Source organism: Cydia fagiglandana, chromosome 7 (assembly GCF_963556715.1).
Source record: "Cydia fagiglandana chromosome 7, ilCydFagi1.1, whole genome shotgun sequence".
NCBI classification, from domain to species: domain Eukaryota; kingdom Metazoa; phylum Arthropoda; class Insecta; order Lepidoptera; family Tortricidae; genus Cydia; species Cydia fagiglandana.
The window spans coordinates 20,745,329-20,764,107 of NC_085938.1; the positions used below are offsets into that span (position 1 = coordinate 20,745,329).

At 38.7% G+C, this 18,779-nt stretch overlaps 1 long non-coding RNA gene across 1 annotated transcript; it reads right to left on the minus strand.

The window, feature by feature from the left end:
• Positions 1-1,075: 1,075 nt before the first annotated feature.
• LOC134666372 (uncharacterized) lies at positions 1,076-2,512 on the minus strand. Its single transcript, XR_010098495.1, has 3 exons — positions 2,413-2,512; positions 1,243-1,408; positions 1,076-1,157 (listed from the first exon to the last, which is right to left on the minus strand). It is a non-coding gene; the product is annotated as an uncharacterized LOC134666372 (long non-coding RNA).
• Between the last annotated feature and the right edge of the window lie 16,267 nt (positions 2,513-18,779).

The window sequence follows — 18,779 nt, forward strand, 5'->3', positions numbered from 1 at the left end:
TAACCTAAACCATTTTTATGGTAGCAGTTCAGTTCTTCAAGGATTGCAGTTCAAACCTAACCTAACCCACTTTTCTGGTCGTAGTTCTGTTCTGTAAAGGCAGCAGTTCTAACCTAACCTGCTTACTTGTTGCATTTCGGTTCTGTGCCTCTCACCTAAGGGGCTGTCCATAAATTACGTCATCGTATTTGACCATTTTTGAATTTTTGACCCCCCCTCCCCCTAAAATCATCCAAAAATCATGCTTCGAATGACCCCGTTTCCTCCTACGTCATGCTAGCATCATCCGATGTCCAGACCCCCTCCCCCTTATTTGAAATGACGAAATTTATGAATAGCCCCTAACGGACTAACCCACTTTTCCATCTCAAAGGAGGGAACCCAAATTTCATGCACCCATCATGGCACTAAAATGTCAGTATGGAAGTTGTGAGTACAATTTCATCTCAATTCACCTGACGATTTATAAAAAGACATGCTGACGTTATTTTTATTAATTTTTACTTGAATTTACAAAAAATATATCTTATATAAAAATAGTACAATTTACTACAACAATCAGTCTTTTGGAATTAAATACATATAAATAAACGAATTAAACTAAGTATATCATATAAAGTTAGCCTTTCACAAAACCAAGTATAGTAAGGCTATGAGGTATTCCACCAAAGATTAGCAAGGACCATGATTCCATCAGAGATGTGCAAGGATGCGTAGAGAGGTAGATTTGTTTCTTTAGAGTGAATATTAGAATTACTTCAATTACCTATCCTCACTGAGCGCAGTCCTGGAGGACAATTTGTATTGGTTCTTACAAACACATTCCTCGCTATGCATCCCCACATCCCAGAAGAAACCGCAGCTTTACCATCTGTCAAACACATTCTTCTCAAAACATTTTTTTGTTTCAAAATGTCTAAAACTTGAAATGACTTACAATTTCTTAAAACATTAAAGTTTTTATCTGAATTTTAATTTCAAATTTTCTCCCCTTAATACAAATTTGAAAAGAACTGAACCTAGTTAATACATTTTCATCATTTGGGTGGTCTTCGGGCCGTGATGTTTTAACTTTGTTTTATAATACCGTCCCGCTCTTCGTCTCCTTTTAAAGTGACATAATTAATTCCTTCAGCATTTATGTCAAGATAAGTGACCTTAAATAAAAATAAAATACCTAATGTAATAAATACATGTCCATAAGAAACAAAACTTTATGCATATAATTATCATTATACATACCGGAAAGTCATCAAAAAAATCCAGAGAGCTCTTCGATATAGAAGCAAATGATTTTGAGATTTCGGATGCTGTAGTGTGGATGTATTTTTTTTTATCTCCACAACCTTATTAATCCACATTTGTCTGGCAGTCTTCTAACTACAGCATTCAAAATACTTGAAACTATCTGCAAAAAATGAATATTGTATGGGTATATAAATACAGATTTTAAAAGTATAACTGGAACTGGAAGGGAGGATTAGAGCCACTTGCACCATCCCACTAACCCGGGGTTAAGCATTTAAACCGTGAAGGCAGGCGTGGCTCACTCCGTGATTTCGTCGCTTTGCCACAGGTAGCTAAAAGTACATCTGTTCCGCCCTAATTTTGGGGAAAGCCATAAGCCGCGCGTGGCACTGTCGCCACCTAGCGGCCATATCTGTGCTGATCGTAACAGACACATTTTGTTAAAGAGTGAATCTTCTGCATCTAGTACTATTATTTATTCTGTTGTGAAGGCCCACTTGCACCATATCAATAACCCGGGGCTAAGCGGTCAAACCGTTAACCCAATGTCAAATTGTACTGGTAATCATGGTAACTCCAGGTTTAACCCGTTAACCCCAGGTTAGTGGAATGGTGCAACTGAGCCTAACAGTGTCAAACTGTACTGGTAACCATGGTAACTTAACTCCAGGTTTAACCGCTCAACCCCGCCTAACCCGGCGGGATAGTGGAATGGTGCAAGGAATAATTTCACATTTTTTTTGGGTGATAGAAAGAGTTTATACATCTTAAGTAGCTACATAAAATAATAATAATGATTCATGGATACATGTGTGTGGACACAGCACATTAAAGTTCAATTTAGATTTAATCTTAGGAAAAGCACTTACCAAGATTTATATGACTTACATATATTTATATCACATTATATGTATGCATCTGCTGCATATTATATTTGCAAGTACTTTGTGTACAGTCGGCAAAGCTATTAGCTTGGTATGGTACCTGGCAAATATTTTACCGTGAGAATAGTTACATACAGTAAATAAATCTTTACGAACCGCCCTTCGTTGCATTGTTTTTCAGCGTTTGTGGCAAGGTTTGTTCAGGTAACAAAATTATTTGTCAACAACATGACAACAATAATAAAAGATTGAAAAAATTATGTCGGTCAAAGATACTCACGATTTTCGGCATAGGTTTGTTTTACGCGGCGGTGCCGTGTCATCGTTAGTAAGTATAGTCCTCCTCCTCCTCATCGTTTTCGATGACGGCGACCCCAAATAAATCGTTGTCGTTGTCTAGCGTGAACCCTGGCTGGCCAGGCCGAACTTGGCCTTTAATAGGTACTCTATTGCACGCGTGACAATAAAGTTGGCTAGCTGCGTCGAGCGTGTACACGTAGGAGGGCTTAGGTTAGTCACAAACATTTAGACCCTTTACTGAAAATTAATTAATTTCAGACTGGTAAAGCCCAAAGTTTTGGTTTTACCATGGTTTTACCCGTCAATCAATTGAATCAATGCACAATACATGTCATCTGTCACCAGTGTCATCTTACACTGACAGTAGTCGTTTTTTTTAATAGGCTTACCCACACTCTCACCAGCAATCTGTCCAACATGCATGACGGACGTAAAAATATTTACAATTTCTGAACGAAACCATAGAGCTGTCAAATGTCAAACAACAAATTGAACATTTGCATTCTTTGTCGAAATTTTTTCACTTTTAAATGCAAAATACTCGACAATACGAATTTTGCGGATACATGTTCTCGATTCAAAAGTGATATTTTTTCAAGCTCTTTCGATTGAGCATAATTTCATTTAGGTCTACCGTCAAACCGGTTCACGATTATTTATATAGATGTTTGGGAAAAAAGATGCTGTGCGCTTTATAACCGCGTTGATACAGATTGACAGCCGTATTCGAACAATGAGTTACGTCAAATACTAGATATTGAAACGATATGGATTAGATATGTCAGTGTCAAACAAGTATCTCATTGTTCGAATACGGCTGTTAGTCATACAAGCCCGCCGCCAAAAATACTCATGGACAAATTTAGAGGGACCAACGCAAAAATAAAGGTTTTAGATACTGGATTACAGCACCTAAAGTAATATCAAAATTATTAAGTATTTTTTTCCTTGCGTTCCTATATATTTGTGTATGAGTGTATTTAGAAAACTACTAGAGGGAAGCAGGGCTATAACCGCGAAAATCGAAGTTCACAAATTGCGGGCATTTTTTTCGGTCGCTCTAATTACGCCTTCACTTTTTACTTCAGTAAAAGAGAGAGATCCCTGCAATTTGCGAATTTCGGTTTTCGTGGTAGCCCCTCTGATACATTGGTCGGGCATAATATAAGGATGACTAAAACGAGCCAGATTCGGTCCGAGGCTTCCTATAACTTCTTTTCCTACGGATGATCGGTGATCACATGATGCTTCTTCTTTAAAAAAAACTGAAGATGCCTCGATCTGGACCCGGACCGTTCTCGCGTGAGCCATAGGTACTTCATTTTTTCCGTTACTAATGATGCTGAGTGCTGACTGAACAACTGCGTAAGAATTACTACTAGGTACTTGTACATTTTTTATGTTTTTTTAACCCAAATGATTTTGTTATCAAAACGGAGATTTGAATGGAAACCTTCAAACAGGCACGAGACTGATTTGTGATTTTTAGAAGAATTTGTCAAAAGTAGGGGAGACCGGGGTTAAACGTGCCGGAAGTAAGTTGATCCGATGGGAATAGGAACGCAAGTAAACCATGGAGCGATTCGTATGATGTTTGTCGCGAAAAGTCAGACCACTAAGCGGTTGCAGGAGCCGTTTTTGTTGCTTTCATTATAGTAGAATAGTAGTAATGGAAAATAAATCAAAAACGAGGGCACAACGAACCCCACGGATAATCACATTTTTGCTTTGGTTTTTTTTTTACTATCTGTTGATAGTACACAACAAATTATCATATATTTCGACGAACTGCAAAATACTCTTTTAGCGTGTGTGAACTGAGATTTAAATATTTGATGGATAAGTTATAAATTTTAGAAACGGAACAACCCGCCCCATAGCGGGGTTAGTTGTTCCGTTCCGACCTATCCCATAAAAAAAATTCTGGTAAAAAAACTGTTTAATGATGCCCAAAATAATAAGAAATTTAGAAAGTGACACAATTTTCAAAAACAAATTAAAAGCTTTACTGATTCAAATTGCCTGTTACGATATTAATGAATTCGATATACCGAGTAGTGATAACTAGTAGTAGTGGATATGTTGTCTGCATTAATTGTTTGTAATTTAAATGAATCGACAACATCTTGACATTTTATATATAATTCTAAATATTTTTTTCTATAATAAAATTCCTTGACTATTAATTCTGACATGTACCACATATAATTGACATTTTGAAATTGTATTATTATAATATATTATCTATCGTAGATTTAAGTTAAATCTTAAATTATGTTATTATATTATGACGTGTAAAAATCTGTATATCTTTTTACCAATAAAAATCTGAATCTGAATCTGAATATCGCTACTCAGAAACACAAATAATCATTATTTAATATAGCGCAACCCACATACCTTATTCTCACTATTTTCATAGATCAAATTTGTATTTTATGAAAATCGGCACGTTTAAACCCGCTCTCCCCTACTTTCTAGTGATTTTTAACGTTTGTTTTTAGCTACCTACCTCTACTTTCTGTCAAATGGAACTAGCAGTAATTCATTCATATTCCCAGCGCGCATTTCTCGGCATCCTATTTTCCTACCAAGTTTAATATGAATATTGATCTCAAAGTTAAAATTAAATTTCTACGCTGTGGAGTAGAAACACCTTGTACTTTGTACTTGAACCTTGAGTGGTAGACTAATTTTGTTACTGCATGAGACATAGTTTTGTCACTAAGGTAGGAAAGTTTTGTGGTTGAGTTTACGCTGAGTTAAGAAAGTTAACAACTTTGGTTTCACTTCGGTAATTGGGAAAATTAGTTTAAATTGTCTGTGAAATTCATAATAAAATAGGTTTAAGGTATATTATGGTTTACTTTAAATTGGCATATATACCAACATAAATCCATCACAGATCACAGTACAATATTTTTAAATATTATTTTAAATATCAAATTTCAGAACGAAGAAGGCACATTTTACTAAATTACTACACCTCACTTGGATGTAAATAAATATTTTTCTAGGTATCTCTTTATACAGAGCGTCTTTTGAACTAGCCATATTGTGCAAGGTGATTAGGTAGGTCGTACTAAACAAGTTTTTCTATGGGATCAAATCCCATCCCGTCCCTGAAATACCAGTCAGATACACTTTCAGTTGACTTAGACTTCGTCAAAACAAACATTATGGCGGACATTACCCTCGCTCTGATGATGCATAATGAAAGGCAGCGAATGCACCCGCGTCGCATTCGACGCGGGATGTATGCAAAGCGAACGATTTGCGCGCCCCGACGTATGAGCAATGTGCTGTCTGAATACGAATGTGGGCCGGCTCTCACACCGAAAAGTATATTTGACGATTTAAATGATAACACGCTAGAACGGGCGGAGTCCGGGCCGAGGCTTCCGGATCTTGGTTTTCTATGACAGGTGATCGGCGATCATGTAATGCTTTCTAAACCTGAAGTGCCGGACGACTCGGCCCGTATCCGAATCATTCTATGATGATTCAGGTGGATCACCCGAAAACATTTTTAAAAGAACGGTGGCAAGCGGGCACTAAGTACATATTGGCTTTTGAATTTTTTTTGGTGATCAAGTTATGTAGGGATGCCAACTGTAGTAGCGTTAGGTACATATAAACGTTCGGATGTCGACTTCAGCTGTGTTATTGTTGTGATGTCTTTGTTGCCGCCGTATTTTTCCATTATCTTGACATTATCTGATACTTACTTACAGCACTGGCAACAACGACGCCGCCACAATAATGGTAATATTCCATTTCTAACCGCAGTTGCACTACCGGTACTGAACGCGTCGCTGTCAATGTCAATTTCCATAGTATAAATGAACAGTAGTGCACCTGGCGTTGGAAATGGACTGTCACCTTAATGCCGCTGCAATTGACGCCTGAACATAACCTTTATATTGACACTTCTTTACGTTTTCTGTCGGTGCAACTGTACGCTTCGGTTACAATCGCTATCGCTTCGACAGCGAGAAGCATTATGTCTCTCTATCACTCTTCCATATTAGCGCGACAGTGACAGTTGCGTTTCGATCGTTACGGAGCGTAAGCGATTGACATCTTGGCTACGCGGCCAGAGGGCTTACCCCGAACCACGTTCGACGTGTTGCCTCCCTGTCACACTTACGTACGAATTTACAAGTGCAAGAGAGGCAACACGTCGAACGTGGTTCGCGGTAGGCCCTCTGGTACGCTTCGGTGTAACCATCGTTCCGCGTCAAGTGTACTCAGTGAACTAATTACGCCGGCTGCTCAGTTTGTCTATCGCGCCGTCTCCGCGCACGCTAATTATTTAACTTCATTTCTCGTCCGTGCGCGAGCGAGTTATAGCGGTAGCGGCGCGAATTACTTTAATTGAGTGAGCGAGATGTTTGTTTATATACCTGATGCCTTTTTCCTTCCTGGCTTATGTTAGTTATGTTGCAGATCAACTGATAAGCCTTGATAACTGCCAACTGATAACGACCCACCTCTATGAATGTTCTAAGATTTTCAACGAGTGACAGCAGCTGTCAACTGGGATCTTTGGATATAGTCAGACCGTAAAAAGACTGCAGCGATTTTGATAGCCCACGCAGTGCAAGTGTCATTTTAAACGTTAAACTTCTATGAAATTATGATATATACATAACACTTACACTGCGTGGGCTATCAAATCCGCTGCAGACTTTGTTTGGTACGACTCTATGTAGGGAAGTGAGGACATGTGGGCTTCCATGCTATATTTTCATGACACGTTAGTTTTTGGCTGTCGAACAAGGCTAGATTTACACGGCGATTATTTTTTCCGTAAACCGTATACGGTACGTTCAATGAAGTCCCGTAGGTATCTATATATATAAATGCAAGTGTCCTGACTGACTGACTGATTGATTCATCAACGCAGAGCCGAAACTACAAAAGCCAGAAAGTTGAAATTTGCACAACAGATTGCATTTATAAAGTGTACAAGAGATAAGAAGCGATTTTGAGAAATTCAACCCCTAAGGGGTTAAAAAGGGGATGAAAGTTAGTATGGGGTTAAAGTTTTCTTTTAAGCTAGGAATTTGAAACGTCGTAAAAAGATATATTATTAAAATATAAGAAAACTAATTTCAGCGTTTTTGAAAATTCATCCCCTAAGGTGGTGAAAAAGGGGTTGAAAGTTTGTATGGATATCAAATTTTTTTCCAAGTGGTGGACTTGAATCTTTGTATTTAGGGATATTATTAGAAGACAGGAAAAGTAATTTCAGCGTTTTGTAAAATTCATCCCCTAACAGGGTTAAAAAGGAGTTGAAAATTTTAATCCATTACAAATGCTTTGAAACTTCGTAGAAAGGCATAATAGCCGATAATAAAAACAAGTGATTGCAACGTTTTTGGAAATTCAACCTCTAAGGGGGTTAAAAAAGGGATGAAAGTTCGTCTTCGGGTGCAAATTTTATTTTAAGCTAGGAACTTGAAACTTTGTAAAAACGTATCAAATTCAAAATCAAGAAAACTAATTTCAGCGTTTTATAAAATTCATCCCCCAAGGTGGTGAAAAAGGGGTTGAAAGTTTGTATGGATATCAAAAAAATTTTCGAGCGCGGGACTTGAATCTTTGTATTTGGGGATATTATTAGAAGACAATAAAAGTAATTTCAGCGTTTTGTAAAATTCATCCCCTAACAGGGTTAAAAAGGGGATGAAAATTTGTATGGGGTTAAAGTTTTCTTTTGAGCTAGGAATTTGAAACTTCGTTAAAAGATATATTATTAAAATGCAAGAAAACTAATATCAGCGTTTTTGACAATTCATCCCCTAAGGTGGTGAAAAAGGGGTTGAAAGTTTGTATGGATATCAAACATTTTTTCGAGTGTGGGACTTGAACCTTTGTTTTTAGGGATATTATTAGAAGAGAGGAAAAGTAATTTCAGCGTTTTGTAAAATACATCCCCTAACAGGGTTAAAAAGGGGTTGAAAATTTTAATCCATTACAAATGCTTTGAAACTTCGTAGAAAGGCATATTAGCCGAAAAGAAAAAAAAGTGATTGCAACGTTTTTGGAAATTCAACCCCTAAGGGGGTTAAAAAGGGGATGAAAGTTCGTCTTCGGGTGCAAATTTTATTTTAAGCTAGGAACTTGAAACTTTGCAAAAACGTATCAAATTTAAAATTAAGAAAACTAATTTCAGCGTTTTAGAAAATTCATCCCCCAAGGTGGTGAAAAAGGGGTTGAAAGTTTGTATGGATATCAAAAAAATTCTCGAGCGCGGGACTTGAATCTTTGTATTTGGGGATATTATTAGATGACAATAAAAGTGATTTCAGCGATTTGTAAAATTCATCCCTTAGCAGGGTTAAAATGGGGTTCCAAGTTTGAATCCATTACAAATGCTTTGAAACTTCTTAGAAAGACATATTAGCCGATTACAAAAAAAGTAATTGCAACGTTAATGGAAATTCAAGCCCTAAGGGGGTTAAAAAGGGGATGAAAGTTCGTCTTGGGGTGTAAATTTAATTTTAAGCTAGGAACTTGAACTTTTGCAAAAAAAAGGTATAAAAATAAAAAACATGAAAACTAATTCAAGCATTTTTGAAAATCATCCCCCAAGGTGGTGAGAAAGGGGTTGAAAGTTTGTATGGAGATCAGATATTTTGTGAGTGCCGAATTTGAATCTATGTATAAGGGCATAGTTACCTATTATGAGAATACAAAAAAAGTAATTTCAGCAACCAACATCAAAATCCACTTGACTTAAAACTTCATACAACTTGCTAAAAAAGTAAAGTACTTAATTTCAACATTGCTTGAATATGAAAATTATAGGTACTAAAGATGTAAAATGTTGAAGATAAGATTCCACGCGGACGAAGTCGCGGGCAACAGCTAGTACGGTATACGGGAAAAATTAACGCCGTGTGAACCTACCCCAAGGCTCTTGAATAAAAAAAAACCAATGAGTTAAAATTTTCGTACCTACCTACTCGTAAACCTTTCAGAGCAACAAATTCGTATTATTGTACTATTTTCTTATTTCTGACACCGGAAACAAAGTAAAGGCGTTATCGAAAGATAAAGTAAGTATACAGATTATAGAATTGTTAAGCACCTTTGCTATGTACGTAACGAGTATACGAGCCGAATGATGGGAAGTTGTCATCGTCGCCCATGGTCGCCCGCACATAAAAAGAGCCACCTTATGCTTTGCGCACCCTTGAGAACCCCAAATACCGGCCTCTTGAAGATCGAAATTTTTTTTAACTCATGTAATTTTTTAGGGTTCCGTACCCAAAGGGTAAAACCGTCCGTCTGTCACCAGGCTGTATCCGCGAGTCCGACTCGCACTTGCCCGGTTTTTTTATATAACATAACGCAGAACATACTCGTACCTAACATAACATTATTTACTTACTTTCACTGTAAGTAATTAGATATTTACAAACTAAAATAGATGTCATATACCGTAAAATGGGGTGAGTTGGGTGAAATTTGACTTTCAAACCTCGATAAAATTTTATTTTTACATGTGAAAACTGAATGGTGTATATGTCGCAGTAAGATAGATAAAGCCGTTATATAGTTATAACCCTAGGGATATAATTATATGACGTAACATAGTTTTATGAAAGCGTTTCATTACTATCTTACTAGGTATATAACTATAATACGGCTTTAGTTTAGTGATATAGTTATATTACTGGATTAAGTTTAGTGATATAGTTATATTACTGGATTAAGTTTAGTGAAATAATTGTAGGTAGGAGTGCAGCGGTGCGGCGGAGGTATAGTTATATCCCTAGGGATATAGTTATATGCTGTATAATACTTTTTAGCAATATTACGTAAAAGTACAGGTCGATTCACGAACGCTGGCGCGAGATTTCTACTGAGTGACAGCTATTTTCATTGAAATTCTGTCAAATCTCGCGCCAGCTTTCGTGAATTGATCGCAATGCCTCATAAACTCTTAAAAATAGCAGCATGAAAATATATATAATAGTTATCTTACTAGGACTATGATTATAATACGGCATATAACTATATCCCTAGGGATATAACTAAACCTCCGCCGCACTGCCGCACTCCTAATACCTACAATTACTATCTTACTAGGAATATGATTATAATACGTAGTTACGTACTATACGGCATATAACTATATCCCTAGGGATATAACTATACCTCCGCCGCACCGCTGCACTCCTACTTACAATTATTTCACTAAACTTAATCCAGTAATATAACTATATCACTAAACTAAAGCCGTATTATAGTTATATACCTAGTAAGATAGTAATGAATCGCTTTCGTATAACTATGTTACGTCATATAATTATATCCCTAGGGTTATAACTATATAACGGCTATATCTATCTTACTGCGACATATATAATAAGTGGTTCGGAGGTTTGTATTTTAGTTTGTATTTTATTTTGGGTAGTTCCATTTCATAACTTTTACGATAAAGAGGAAAGCCCACCTCACGCCGTAGTGCCTCGTATTTGGGGTGAGAGGGTTTTTCATACAAGGTGATTTTGGAAGATTGTTGGATCGATTTTTTTTTTATTACGAGTATTACTATAGCCCCATTTTAAATTGGAATACATTATTTTTGTAGCAGTAGCCTTAAAATCCCTTCTCACCGTCTCAAACCTTCTCTCCCCATTCATAACCCAACTCTCCCCGTGAAACCTACTCACCCCGTTTTACGGTACTAAAGAAAAAGTGACAAAGCCTTCCGATGGTGTATGCCCGATTCAATATTGGCTATCGCCATGAATACGAAGTTTAGTTTAACAAGCAAATTATACCTCCGAATTTTCTCCAATTAGCCAAACTAGAAACTAACATCATCAGATTATATGTTAGCTACACTACACGTCCCACAATTAAACGTTCCCATTTTTGAGCTCTAGTCAGACTACCTAGTTATATTCGATTTAATTAGTTGGTATAGCCGCGTTGCCCGCGTTCTTTACATGTATTGACAAAAAGTGAGAGGTCTTCACTTTAGTGATTTCAGGTACGAATATAGTACCTACTGTCTAGTTGGTACGAGTACGTTATACTTCCAAATGTGTGCCATATCTCACTCTCGCCAGCGTCTAAAGCAGGCCACTGACGAGCCTTCCAAATGGATGCCGTTATAATGGATTCACCCAAATGGACGGCATCCTAATATTAAACATTGTATTGTACGTTTTTGACATTCACGGGCCGATTTTGGTTTTCCAATTTGGACTGCTGGAAGGCTCGTCAGTGGCCACCTTAACTACAGTAACTACTGCCTCATTACCCGCCCGCTAGTTCACCTGGTATTAATTTCCCGGCAGGCGTATAAATCCGTACCCCATAAATACCTACAGTTATCCTTTCTCTATAAATTTACCCCGCTTGCAGCTTTTAATATTGCCCTCCCCCAGCGCCTAATAGTATGCAGGCGCCACAGACAGCGTCGTCTTTGGCGTCCTCTTCTAATTTAAGTTCTGATAATAGCATTGGGTTACAGAGTCTTCCGGGACTGAAGAAGAGCGTGCGGGTTATGAAGCATATCCCCAAAGGCGCCAGGAATCTCGCGGCGGGCAGACTGTGTGCGTTAATTGAGGCCTGTTTGCGTTCAAACGAAGTTGATGATTGGTTTGCGCTGCTTGCATTCTCCTTTACTGCCCTTAGAGTTCCTGACAGTAGCACGTCTAAGTCGTTAACTTCGAAGGTCAAAAACAACATTGCTGACCTGAATGTGTATTTTCTTGAGGAAGCAAACCAAAAGCCTAGATCAGTCTACCGCACGATCGAGGCGAAAGTCCATGATGGGGACTTAAGAGGCGCGGTACGCATATTGTTGTCCGATTCTTCCCTTGCCCCGTCGAGCGCGGATACATTGGAAGCCTTGAGAAACAAGCATCCCTCGCCATCTAGGCAACTTGCTTACCCTCCAGAGCCAGACCTTTCAAGTCAATTTCTTACAGTTTCAGTTGCGGATGTGAAGAATGCCATTGACTCTTTTTACAATGGGTCTGCGTCAGGTCTGGATGGATTGCGCCCTCAGCACTTAAAGGAGCTCGTCTCTTCCAGTGCAGGGGATAATGGATCCAAATTGCTAGAGTCCTTGGCTAAGCTGTGCAATTTCCTTCTGCGCGGCATGCTCAATCCCCTGGTTTGTCCGTACCTGTACGGCGCGTCATTATGCGCTTTGGAAAAGAAGGACGGGGGCATTAGACCAATCGCCATTGGTACTACTTTTAGACGACTTGTTGCCAAATTGGGTTGCCGTTCTGTCAGAGAGGAGATGGCGGCCTACCTCCAGCCTTGCCAGGTAGGTTTTGGTACACCTTTGGGGTGCGAGGCGGCAATCCACGCGACAAGGCATTTTTCAATGAAGCACGAGCACAGCGATACTGTCATCGTGAAACTAGACTTGAAAAATGCATTTAATTCTGTCGAAAGGGATGTAATTCTACAGCAAGTAAAACTTCGCACCCCCCACCTGTATCCATTTATTTTTCAGTGTTACGCCTTTAAAAGCAACCTTTTTTATGAGGGCACTGTAATCGCCTCACAGGTCGGAGCACAACAGGGCGATCCATTGGGGCCTCTCGTATTTTGTCTGGCAATCCAAAGTCTGATAGCGGCATTGGAGTCGCCTCTGAATGTCTGGTACTTAGACGATGGGACCTTAGGAGGTGACTCTGATGTTGTATTTAATGACGTTGCCAAGCTTTTGCCAGCACTACGAGCTATTGGGTTGGAGGTGAGTTCCTCAAAGTGTGAGTTGTATGCTTGCAGCCCCCTGGCGTTAAGCACCTTGTCCAAATTTGAATCTTTGCTGCCGGGCGTAAAGGTTATTAGTAAGGCATCTTTTGGTCTTCTTGGTGCGCCAATTTTTCCTGAAGGTGTAAGTTCGATGCTTCAGGCAAAGACATCCGCTTTGGGGTCTTCCTTTGAACGTTTAAAGCATCTATCGGCGCATGTATCTCTTACGCTACTGCGTAACTGTTTCTCGATGCCGCGCATAACTTATTCTCTGCGGACGGCGCCCACTTGGATGTTTAAGCAAGACACAGAGGACTACGACACCGTGCTCAAACAGGGTCTGGAAGGTCTATTAAACATCCAATTGGTCGATGAACAATGGCACCAAGCAACACTCCCCATTCGGTATGGGGGTTTAGGTATCCGTCGTATGCATGACATTGGAGTTGTCTCGTTCCTTGCTTCCTCTCATGCTTCGGCGGGCCTTGTGGCGAAGATTCTCTCCATGAACAGTGGCAACATCTGCCTTCCTTTCCTGCAGGAGGCCCTTGACGAGTGGTCGACTCGGTCGTCTGGAGGGACGCAGCCGGACAACCCTGCTTCACAGAGACTCTGGGACGACATCTTGTGCGAGCAAACATATTCGCAATTGCTGGCTCAAGCGGGCAGGATTGAAGATGTGGCTCGGCTTAAAGCGGTGGGGCAACCTGAATCAGGGGCCTGGTTGCAGGCACTGCCTTCGCCACATTTGGGGACCCTACTCGACAACGACACCCTGAGAGTAGGAGTCGCCTTACGGCTGGGTTCCAAGGTGTGCGAGCCCCATCGCTGTATATGTGGAATGGCGGTGGAAGCGAATGGGCACCACGGCTTGAGCTGCTCCCGGGCTGCAGGGCGGTTCCCGAGACACCATGCGATCAATGATTTGATACGTCGCACCATGGTCTCGGCGAACGTGCCTTGCATTCTGGAGCCTCAAGGCTTAAGCCGTACAGACGGGAAGCGCCCGGACGGCTTAACGCTGGTTCCGTGGGCCAAAGGCCGCTGCTTGCTCTGGGATGCAACCTGCGTGAGTACTTTTGCGCCTACTCATGTTGCTCCCGGTAGCCGGCTGGCAGGCGCAGCCGCGGCAAATGCCGCGAGGCTCAAACGATTAAAATACGCCAACCTGGAACCAGCGTACGATTTTGTTCCGGTCGCGGTGGAAACTGCGGGGCTGTGGTGTTCGGAGGCCAAGAGGTTGATTAGAGACTTGGGGCGGCGTCTACGTGACAGAGGAGGCGATCCCCGTTCAGGCTCCTATCTAGTCCAACAGATATCGCTTGCCATCCAGCGCGGTAATGCCGCTAGCATCTTTGGCACTTTTGGGCTGGGTGGGGGTCGGAATGGGGCTGATAGTGTAAGTAGGATAGTATATTAGTAATATGTTTAGATTTTAAGTTAGGAAATTGCATGTAAATTATTTAAGTAGATTTTAAGATTGACTTTGATTTGTATTTGATGAATTAATAAACTGAAAAAAAAATAAGCATAAATTAAATTTATTAAAAATATACATATATTGATATATATAATCGAATAGTAGAGGGCTAAAAGTATATACCAATATTTTTTTTATTATTTTTCCCTTAAATAATAAAAAATTAGACATCCTTTTAGAGGGGTTCCATTGCGATATTCAAGAATTTTGGATTTCGCTCCACCCTAATATACATATATAAAAATATTTGCATAAATCTTCGTGCGTCATGTCAAAAAAAAAACATTATCGAACAAGGATCTCGGAAACGGCTCTAACGATTTCGATGAAATTTGCTATATGGGTACACTGGGATACACTGATGATTTTACATTATCCTGAATAACTCGAAAACAAAAGAAGATCGAGGACTGATATTAAGCATAGAGAGTTCTTAGGACCTGCCAGTACACCACCTGAAAGAATGACCAAATCCGTCGTTGGGGGCACTTCTTGTTCGCTTAGCCTGCTAGACCCTTTAATTCGATCTGTCAAACATCTTGCATAGTATTGCAATATTTGACGTTGTCAAACTACGCGCAGTATAGTTAAGTAGCCCTAACTACACTTCCTCATTTTTGAGGTCTAGTCAGACTTCTTTAATTGATCTAGTTAGTTGGTATAGCTGCGTTCTTTATATTGATAAGTATATTGGTCTTCACTTTAGTGCATGCAGGGTATAGTACTGTCTAGTTGGTACGTTATACTTCCAAATGTGGGCCATATCTCACTCTCGCCAGCGTCTAACTGCAGTAACTACTGCCTCATTACCCGCCCGCTAGTTCACCTGATATTAATTTCCCGGCGGGCGTATAAATTTTGTCCGCGACACACTGGGCTCGGGAACTTTGTTGGCGTTTTAGCTAAAGGGTTTACACCTCGTTAACGTCGGGAAATTAAAAGATAGCGTGTCAGCTTGTAATTATATGACGCTTTGAAAGTTTCGGTCAACATTATCTAAGCAATTTTTTACAAATAGGTACATAGTTTGGCTTTAAGTAATCTTTCAGTGTTAATTGTTTTCAACTTTTATAAGTTTAATGAAAATGTGAACTGATTCTTTAATTTGAATATAGAAATGCATAAAAAAGTATCCATTTATCGTCGTTGTAATTTTCGTGACCATTACCGTAAGCCGTGAAAGTTAAAGACGCCAGTTCGAATCCAGCCACAAAAGAGTTTTTCATTTAGTATATGACATCCATTTCATTTTAAATGATCCATGTTTTGTTATTGATTTCGTGGAAAAAAATAAACCATATTTTTCTTTAAGTCTTTACAAAGAAAAGTACACTTTATTTTTTACCACGTTTTTCTCATCAGCAAATAAACACTTATCAACCGCAAAAAAACTGAAGCTTAATACAGCTTCAGCACTCCAAGATCAGCGGACGTGACCAGCAAGCAAACAATATGGAGTATTATGGCCCGCGATTTTTTCCCGGTTACGTGTGTAATCTCCCGCTGATTGTCTGGAGACGGCGATGACAGAGGGGGATAAGGAATGGTTATTTTAATCCGCCTCCTTAAAAATATTATCTTTTGTGTCGAGCTTTTTTCGCCCAGCGGGCTTTGTGTAATTCATGGCTGGAATTAGTGCTTGACCTTGCACTTTATATTTAATTGGTTGTTTTTTTTTTTAATATAAAACAATCTATGGGAGAACTTGTACATTATAAATATTACTAGCAGTAACCAAATGTAACCATGCATCCAGCGTTTTTGTATATTTATATAAAAACAAGATATTATGATTTTCTGTATTCAGAAATAATATTTATGTCGCAGACCGTCTATTATGAATTTATGATGGCTGGGTTTGATGGAATGTCAAGTATTGAAATAGTCTATCCTTGGGTGTCTTTGGCTGCGATACAATGACTTTTATTTGAATGACCCGAACAGCTATTTTAATGGATTGATTCCTTCCTGATTCTGATGACAGCCCAAAATGGGCTGGCACCCTGAGTGGAACCGGCAGTCAGATTTGAATTGAAAAAATGTCGCAGTCAACCTGCATTCCTCTTTTTTATATTTTTACGAATTGTATCTTTTAGCTATGGCGTACATCGAGTATCTTTAATATACATGATCGTTTATCCGTATCCGTCATATAAATTATTTTAGTTGTCTGGAAGAGGTAACTTTATAGCGATAAGACCGCTTGTTGTTTACCTCTATTATATTTCTGTTTTCTTATATTGAGGTGTGCAATAAAGATTATTTGTATTGTATTGTAATTTTCAAGAAGTTTGTGGCATATTGCGCGTTTTGTTCTATATATGGTGTTTTTTAGCTTCTTTTAGGTTTGAAAATTACCACACGTGTTTGGCACAAAACGTGCTGTGGTAACTTTTACGGTAAAGTTATATTTAATACATGTATATATAGTTATATATTCTAGTTCGTTGGTAGTATATCAATAATAACAATAGCTTTGAAAGTACGGTACGCCCGGTTGTAGCTCCTATAGTAAAAATAACAAAGAGGAACATTTATTTTTCTTCCAAAGTAACATAATCATCGCACGTGTACAATAAAGTCGTATGTTTTGTGTTCAATTGGGTGACAATAAATCCTCGGAAACAAATATTATTTCGTGTAGGTGCGAGTTTTTTAAGGGGGTGAAATCGAAACCGAATTTTCTTCGCAATTTGATGTAATTTATTGCGTAGACTCGTTTATTATTTACTAGCTCTGTTCAATGTTAGGTACATCATAAATAAAGAACACAATAAATGCACTTTTAGTTGTATCTGTTTGTTATTTGTTGATAAGATTTTTACATTGTACTGTGTTTACTCGTATGGTTGAGTTGTATTGTTTTATTGTTAGATTTGCTGTTAAATCAACCATTGTAGGTGTTATTGTAATTGTAGCATTTTGTAGATTTAAGTTAGAAGACATAAATAAGAGGAATTTTAATGCATTTACATTCCAGTTTTTAATCATTAATAGTTATTGGGCTGTGTAAAAATAAAAACGTAGTTTGCAATAAATAAATATACTTATAAATAAATATTAAAGGAACACTGTAACACAAATTTACTTAGTCTCACGGTAAGCTCAAGACAGCTTGTGTTGTCGGTACCCAGGCTACATACTTAAATACATAGTAAAACATCCATGACTCAGGAACAAATATCTGTGCTCATCACATAATAAATGCCCTTACCGGGATTTCAAGCCAGGACCATCGGCTTCACAGGCAGGGCCACTACCCACCAACCCAGTCATTCAAAGTTGCAATAAATCTACAAATGTGCCTGTGCCTTCATAAAACAATAGAAAGTCTGCAAATTGGAATAAAATTCCCGCAATTTCGTCGCATCTACCCCCGTAAGGGAATACGACACATTTTATAAGAGCACGGAGCGCGACAGGGTGCTACAAATGATATTTCTCAGGGTAACCCAATAAGGGTGCCCCGGGATTACTGGGTGTACACGGTGCTGTGGGGTAATGCCGGATGTTCGTGCACCTACTTACGAGGTAAGCTCTGTTTTTATTTCCGTTACATTGGCTTGTGATGTTTGAATGAGTAGTCAGTAAAAACTTACCGTGTTTAACTTTCTTTTTATGTCTTTACCATCAAGGAGCAGTGGTCTCCCGGACCTTTGGGAGGCGTGCGCGGAGCCGAAGATCGTTTTGAGGAAAAATACCTAAATAAAAATAAATTAAATAGTCTTTAAATTTTATTTATTTTTAGGTACCAATTAAATAATGTAACTAATACTTGAGCTACTATTTTTATTACAAGAAATAACTAGAGCAATATTTTTAAATAACTACTTATTTCAATATTAACACTCGAATTTCCTACAACAGCGAGCGCAAAGAAAATGTTTTCGTTATGCTAAATTTCAAGTTCCTCGACGTTGTAACATCCACATAACAAGGGATGTTTTCAGTCACTACAAACTTCTTTGAGACTTTATCTTCAAATTTAATGAATCCCCATGTCATAAAATATCTTTTGTACAACCCAACGTTTATACTCATATTCATTTTATTCGCATTTTACTCAGTAACTTAGACAACGTAGGTTTTGTTATCATGGATTTACAAATACATTCACAATTAAA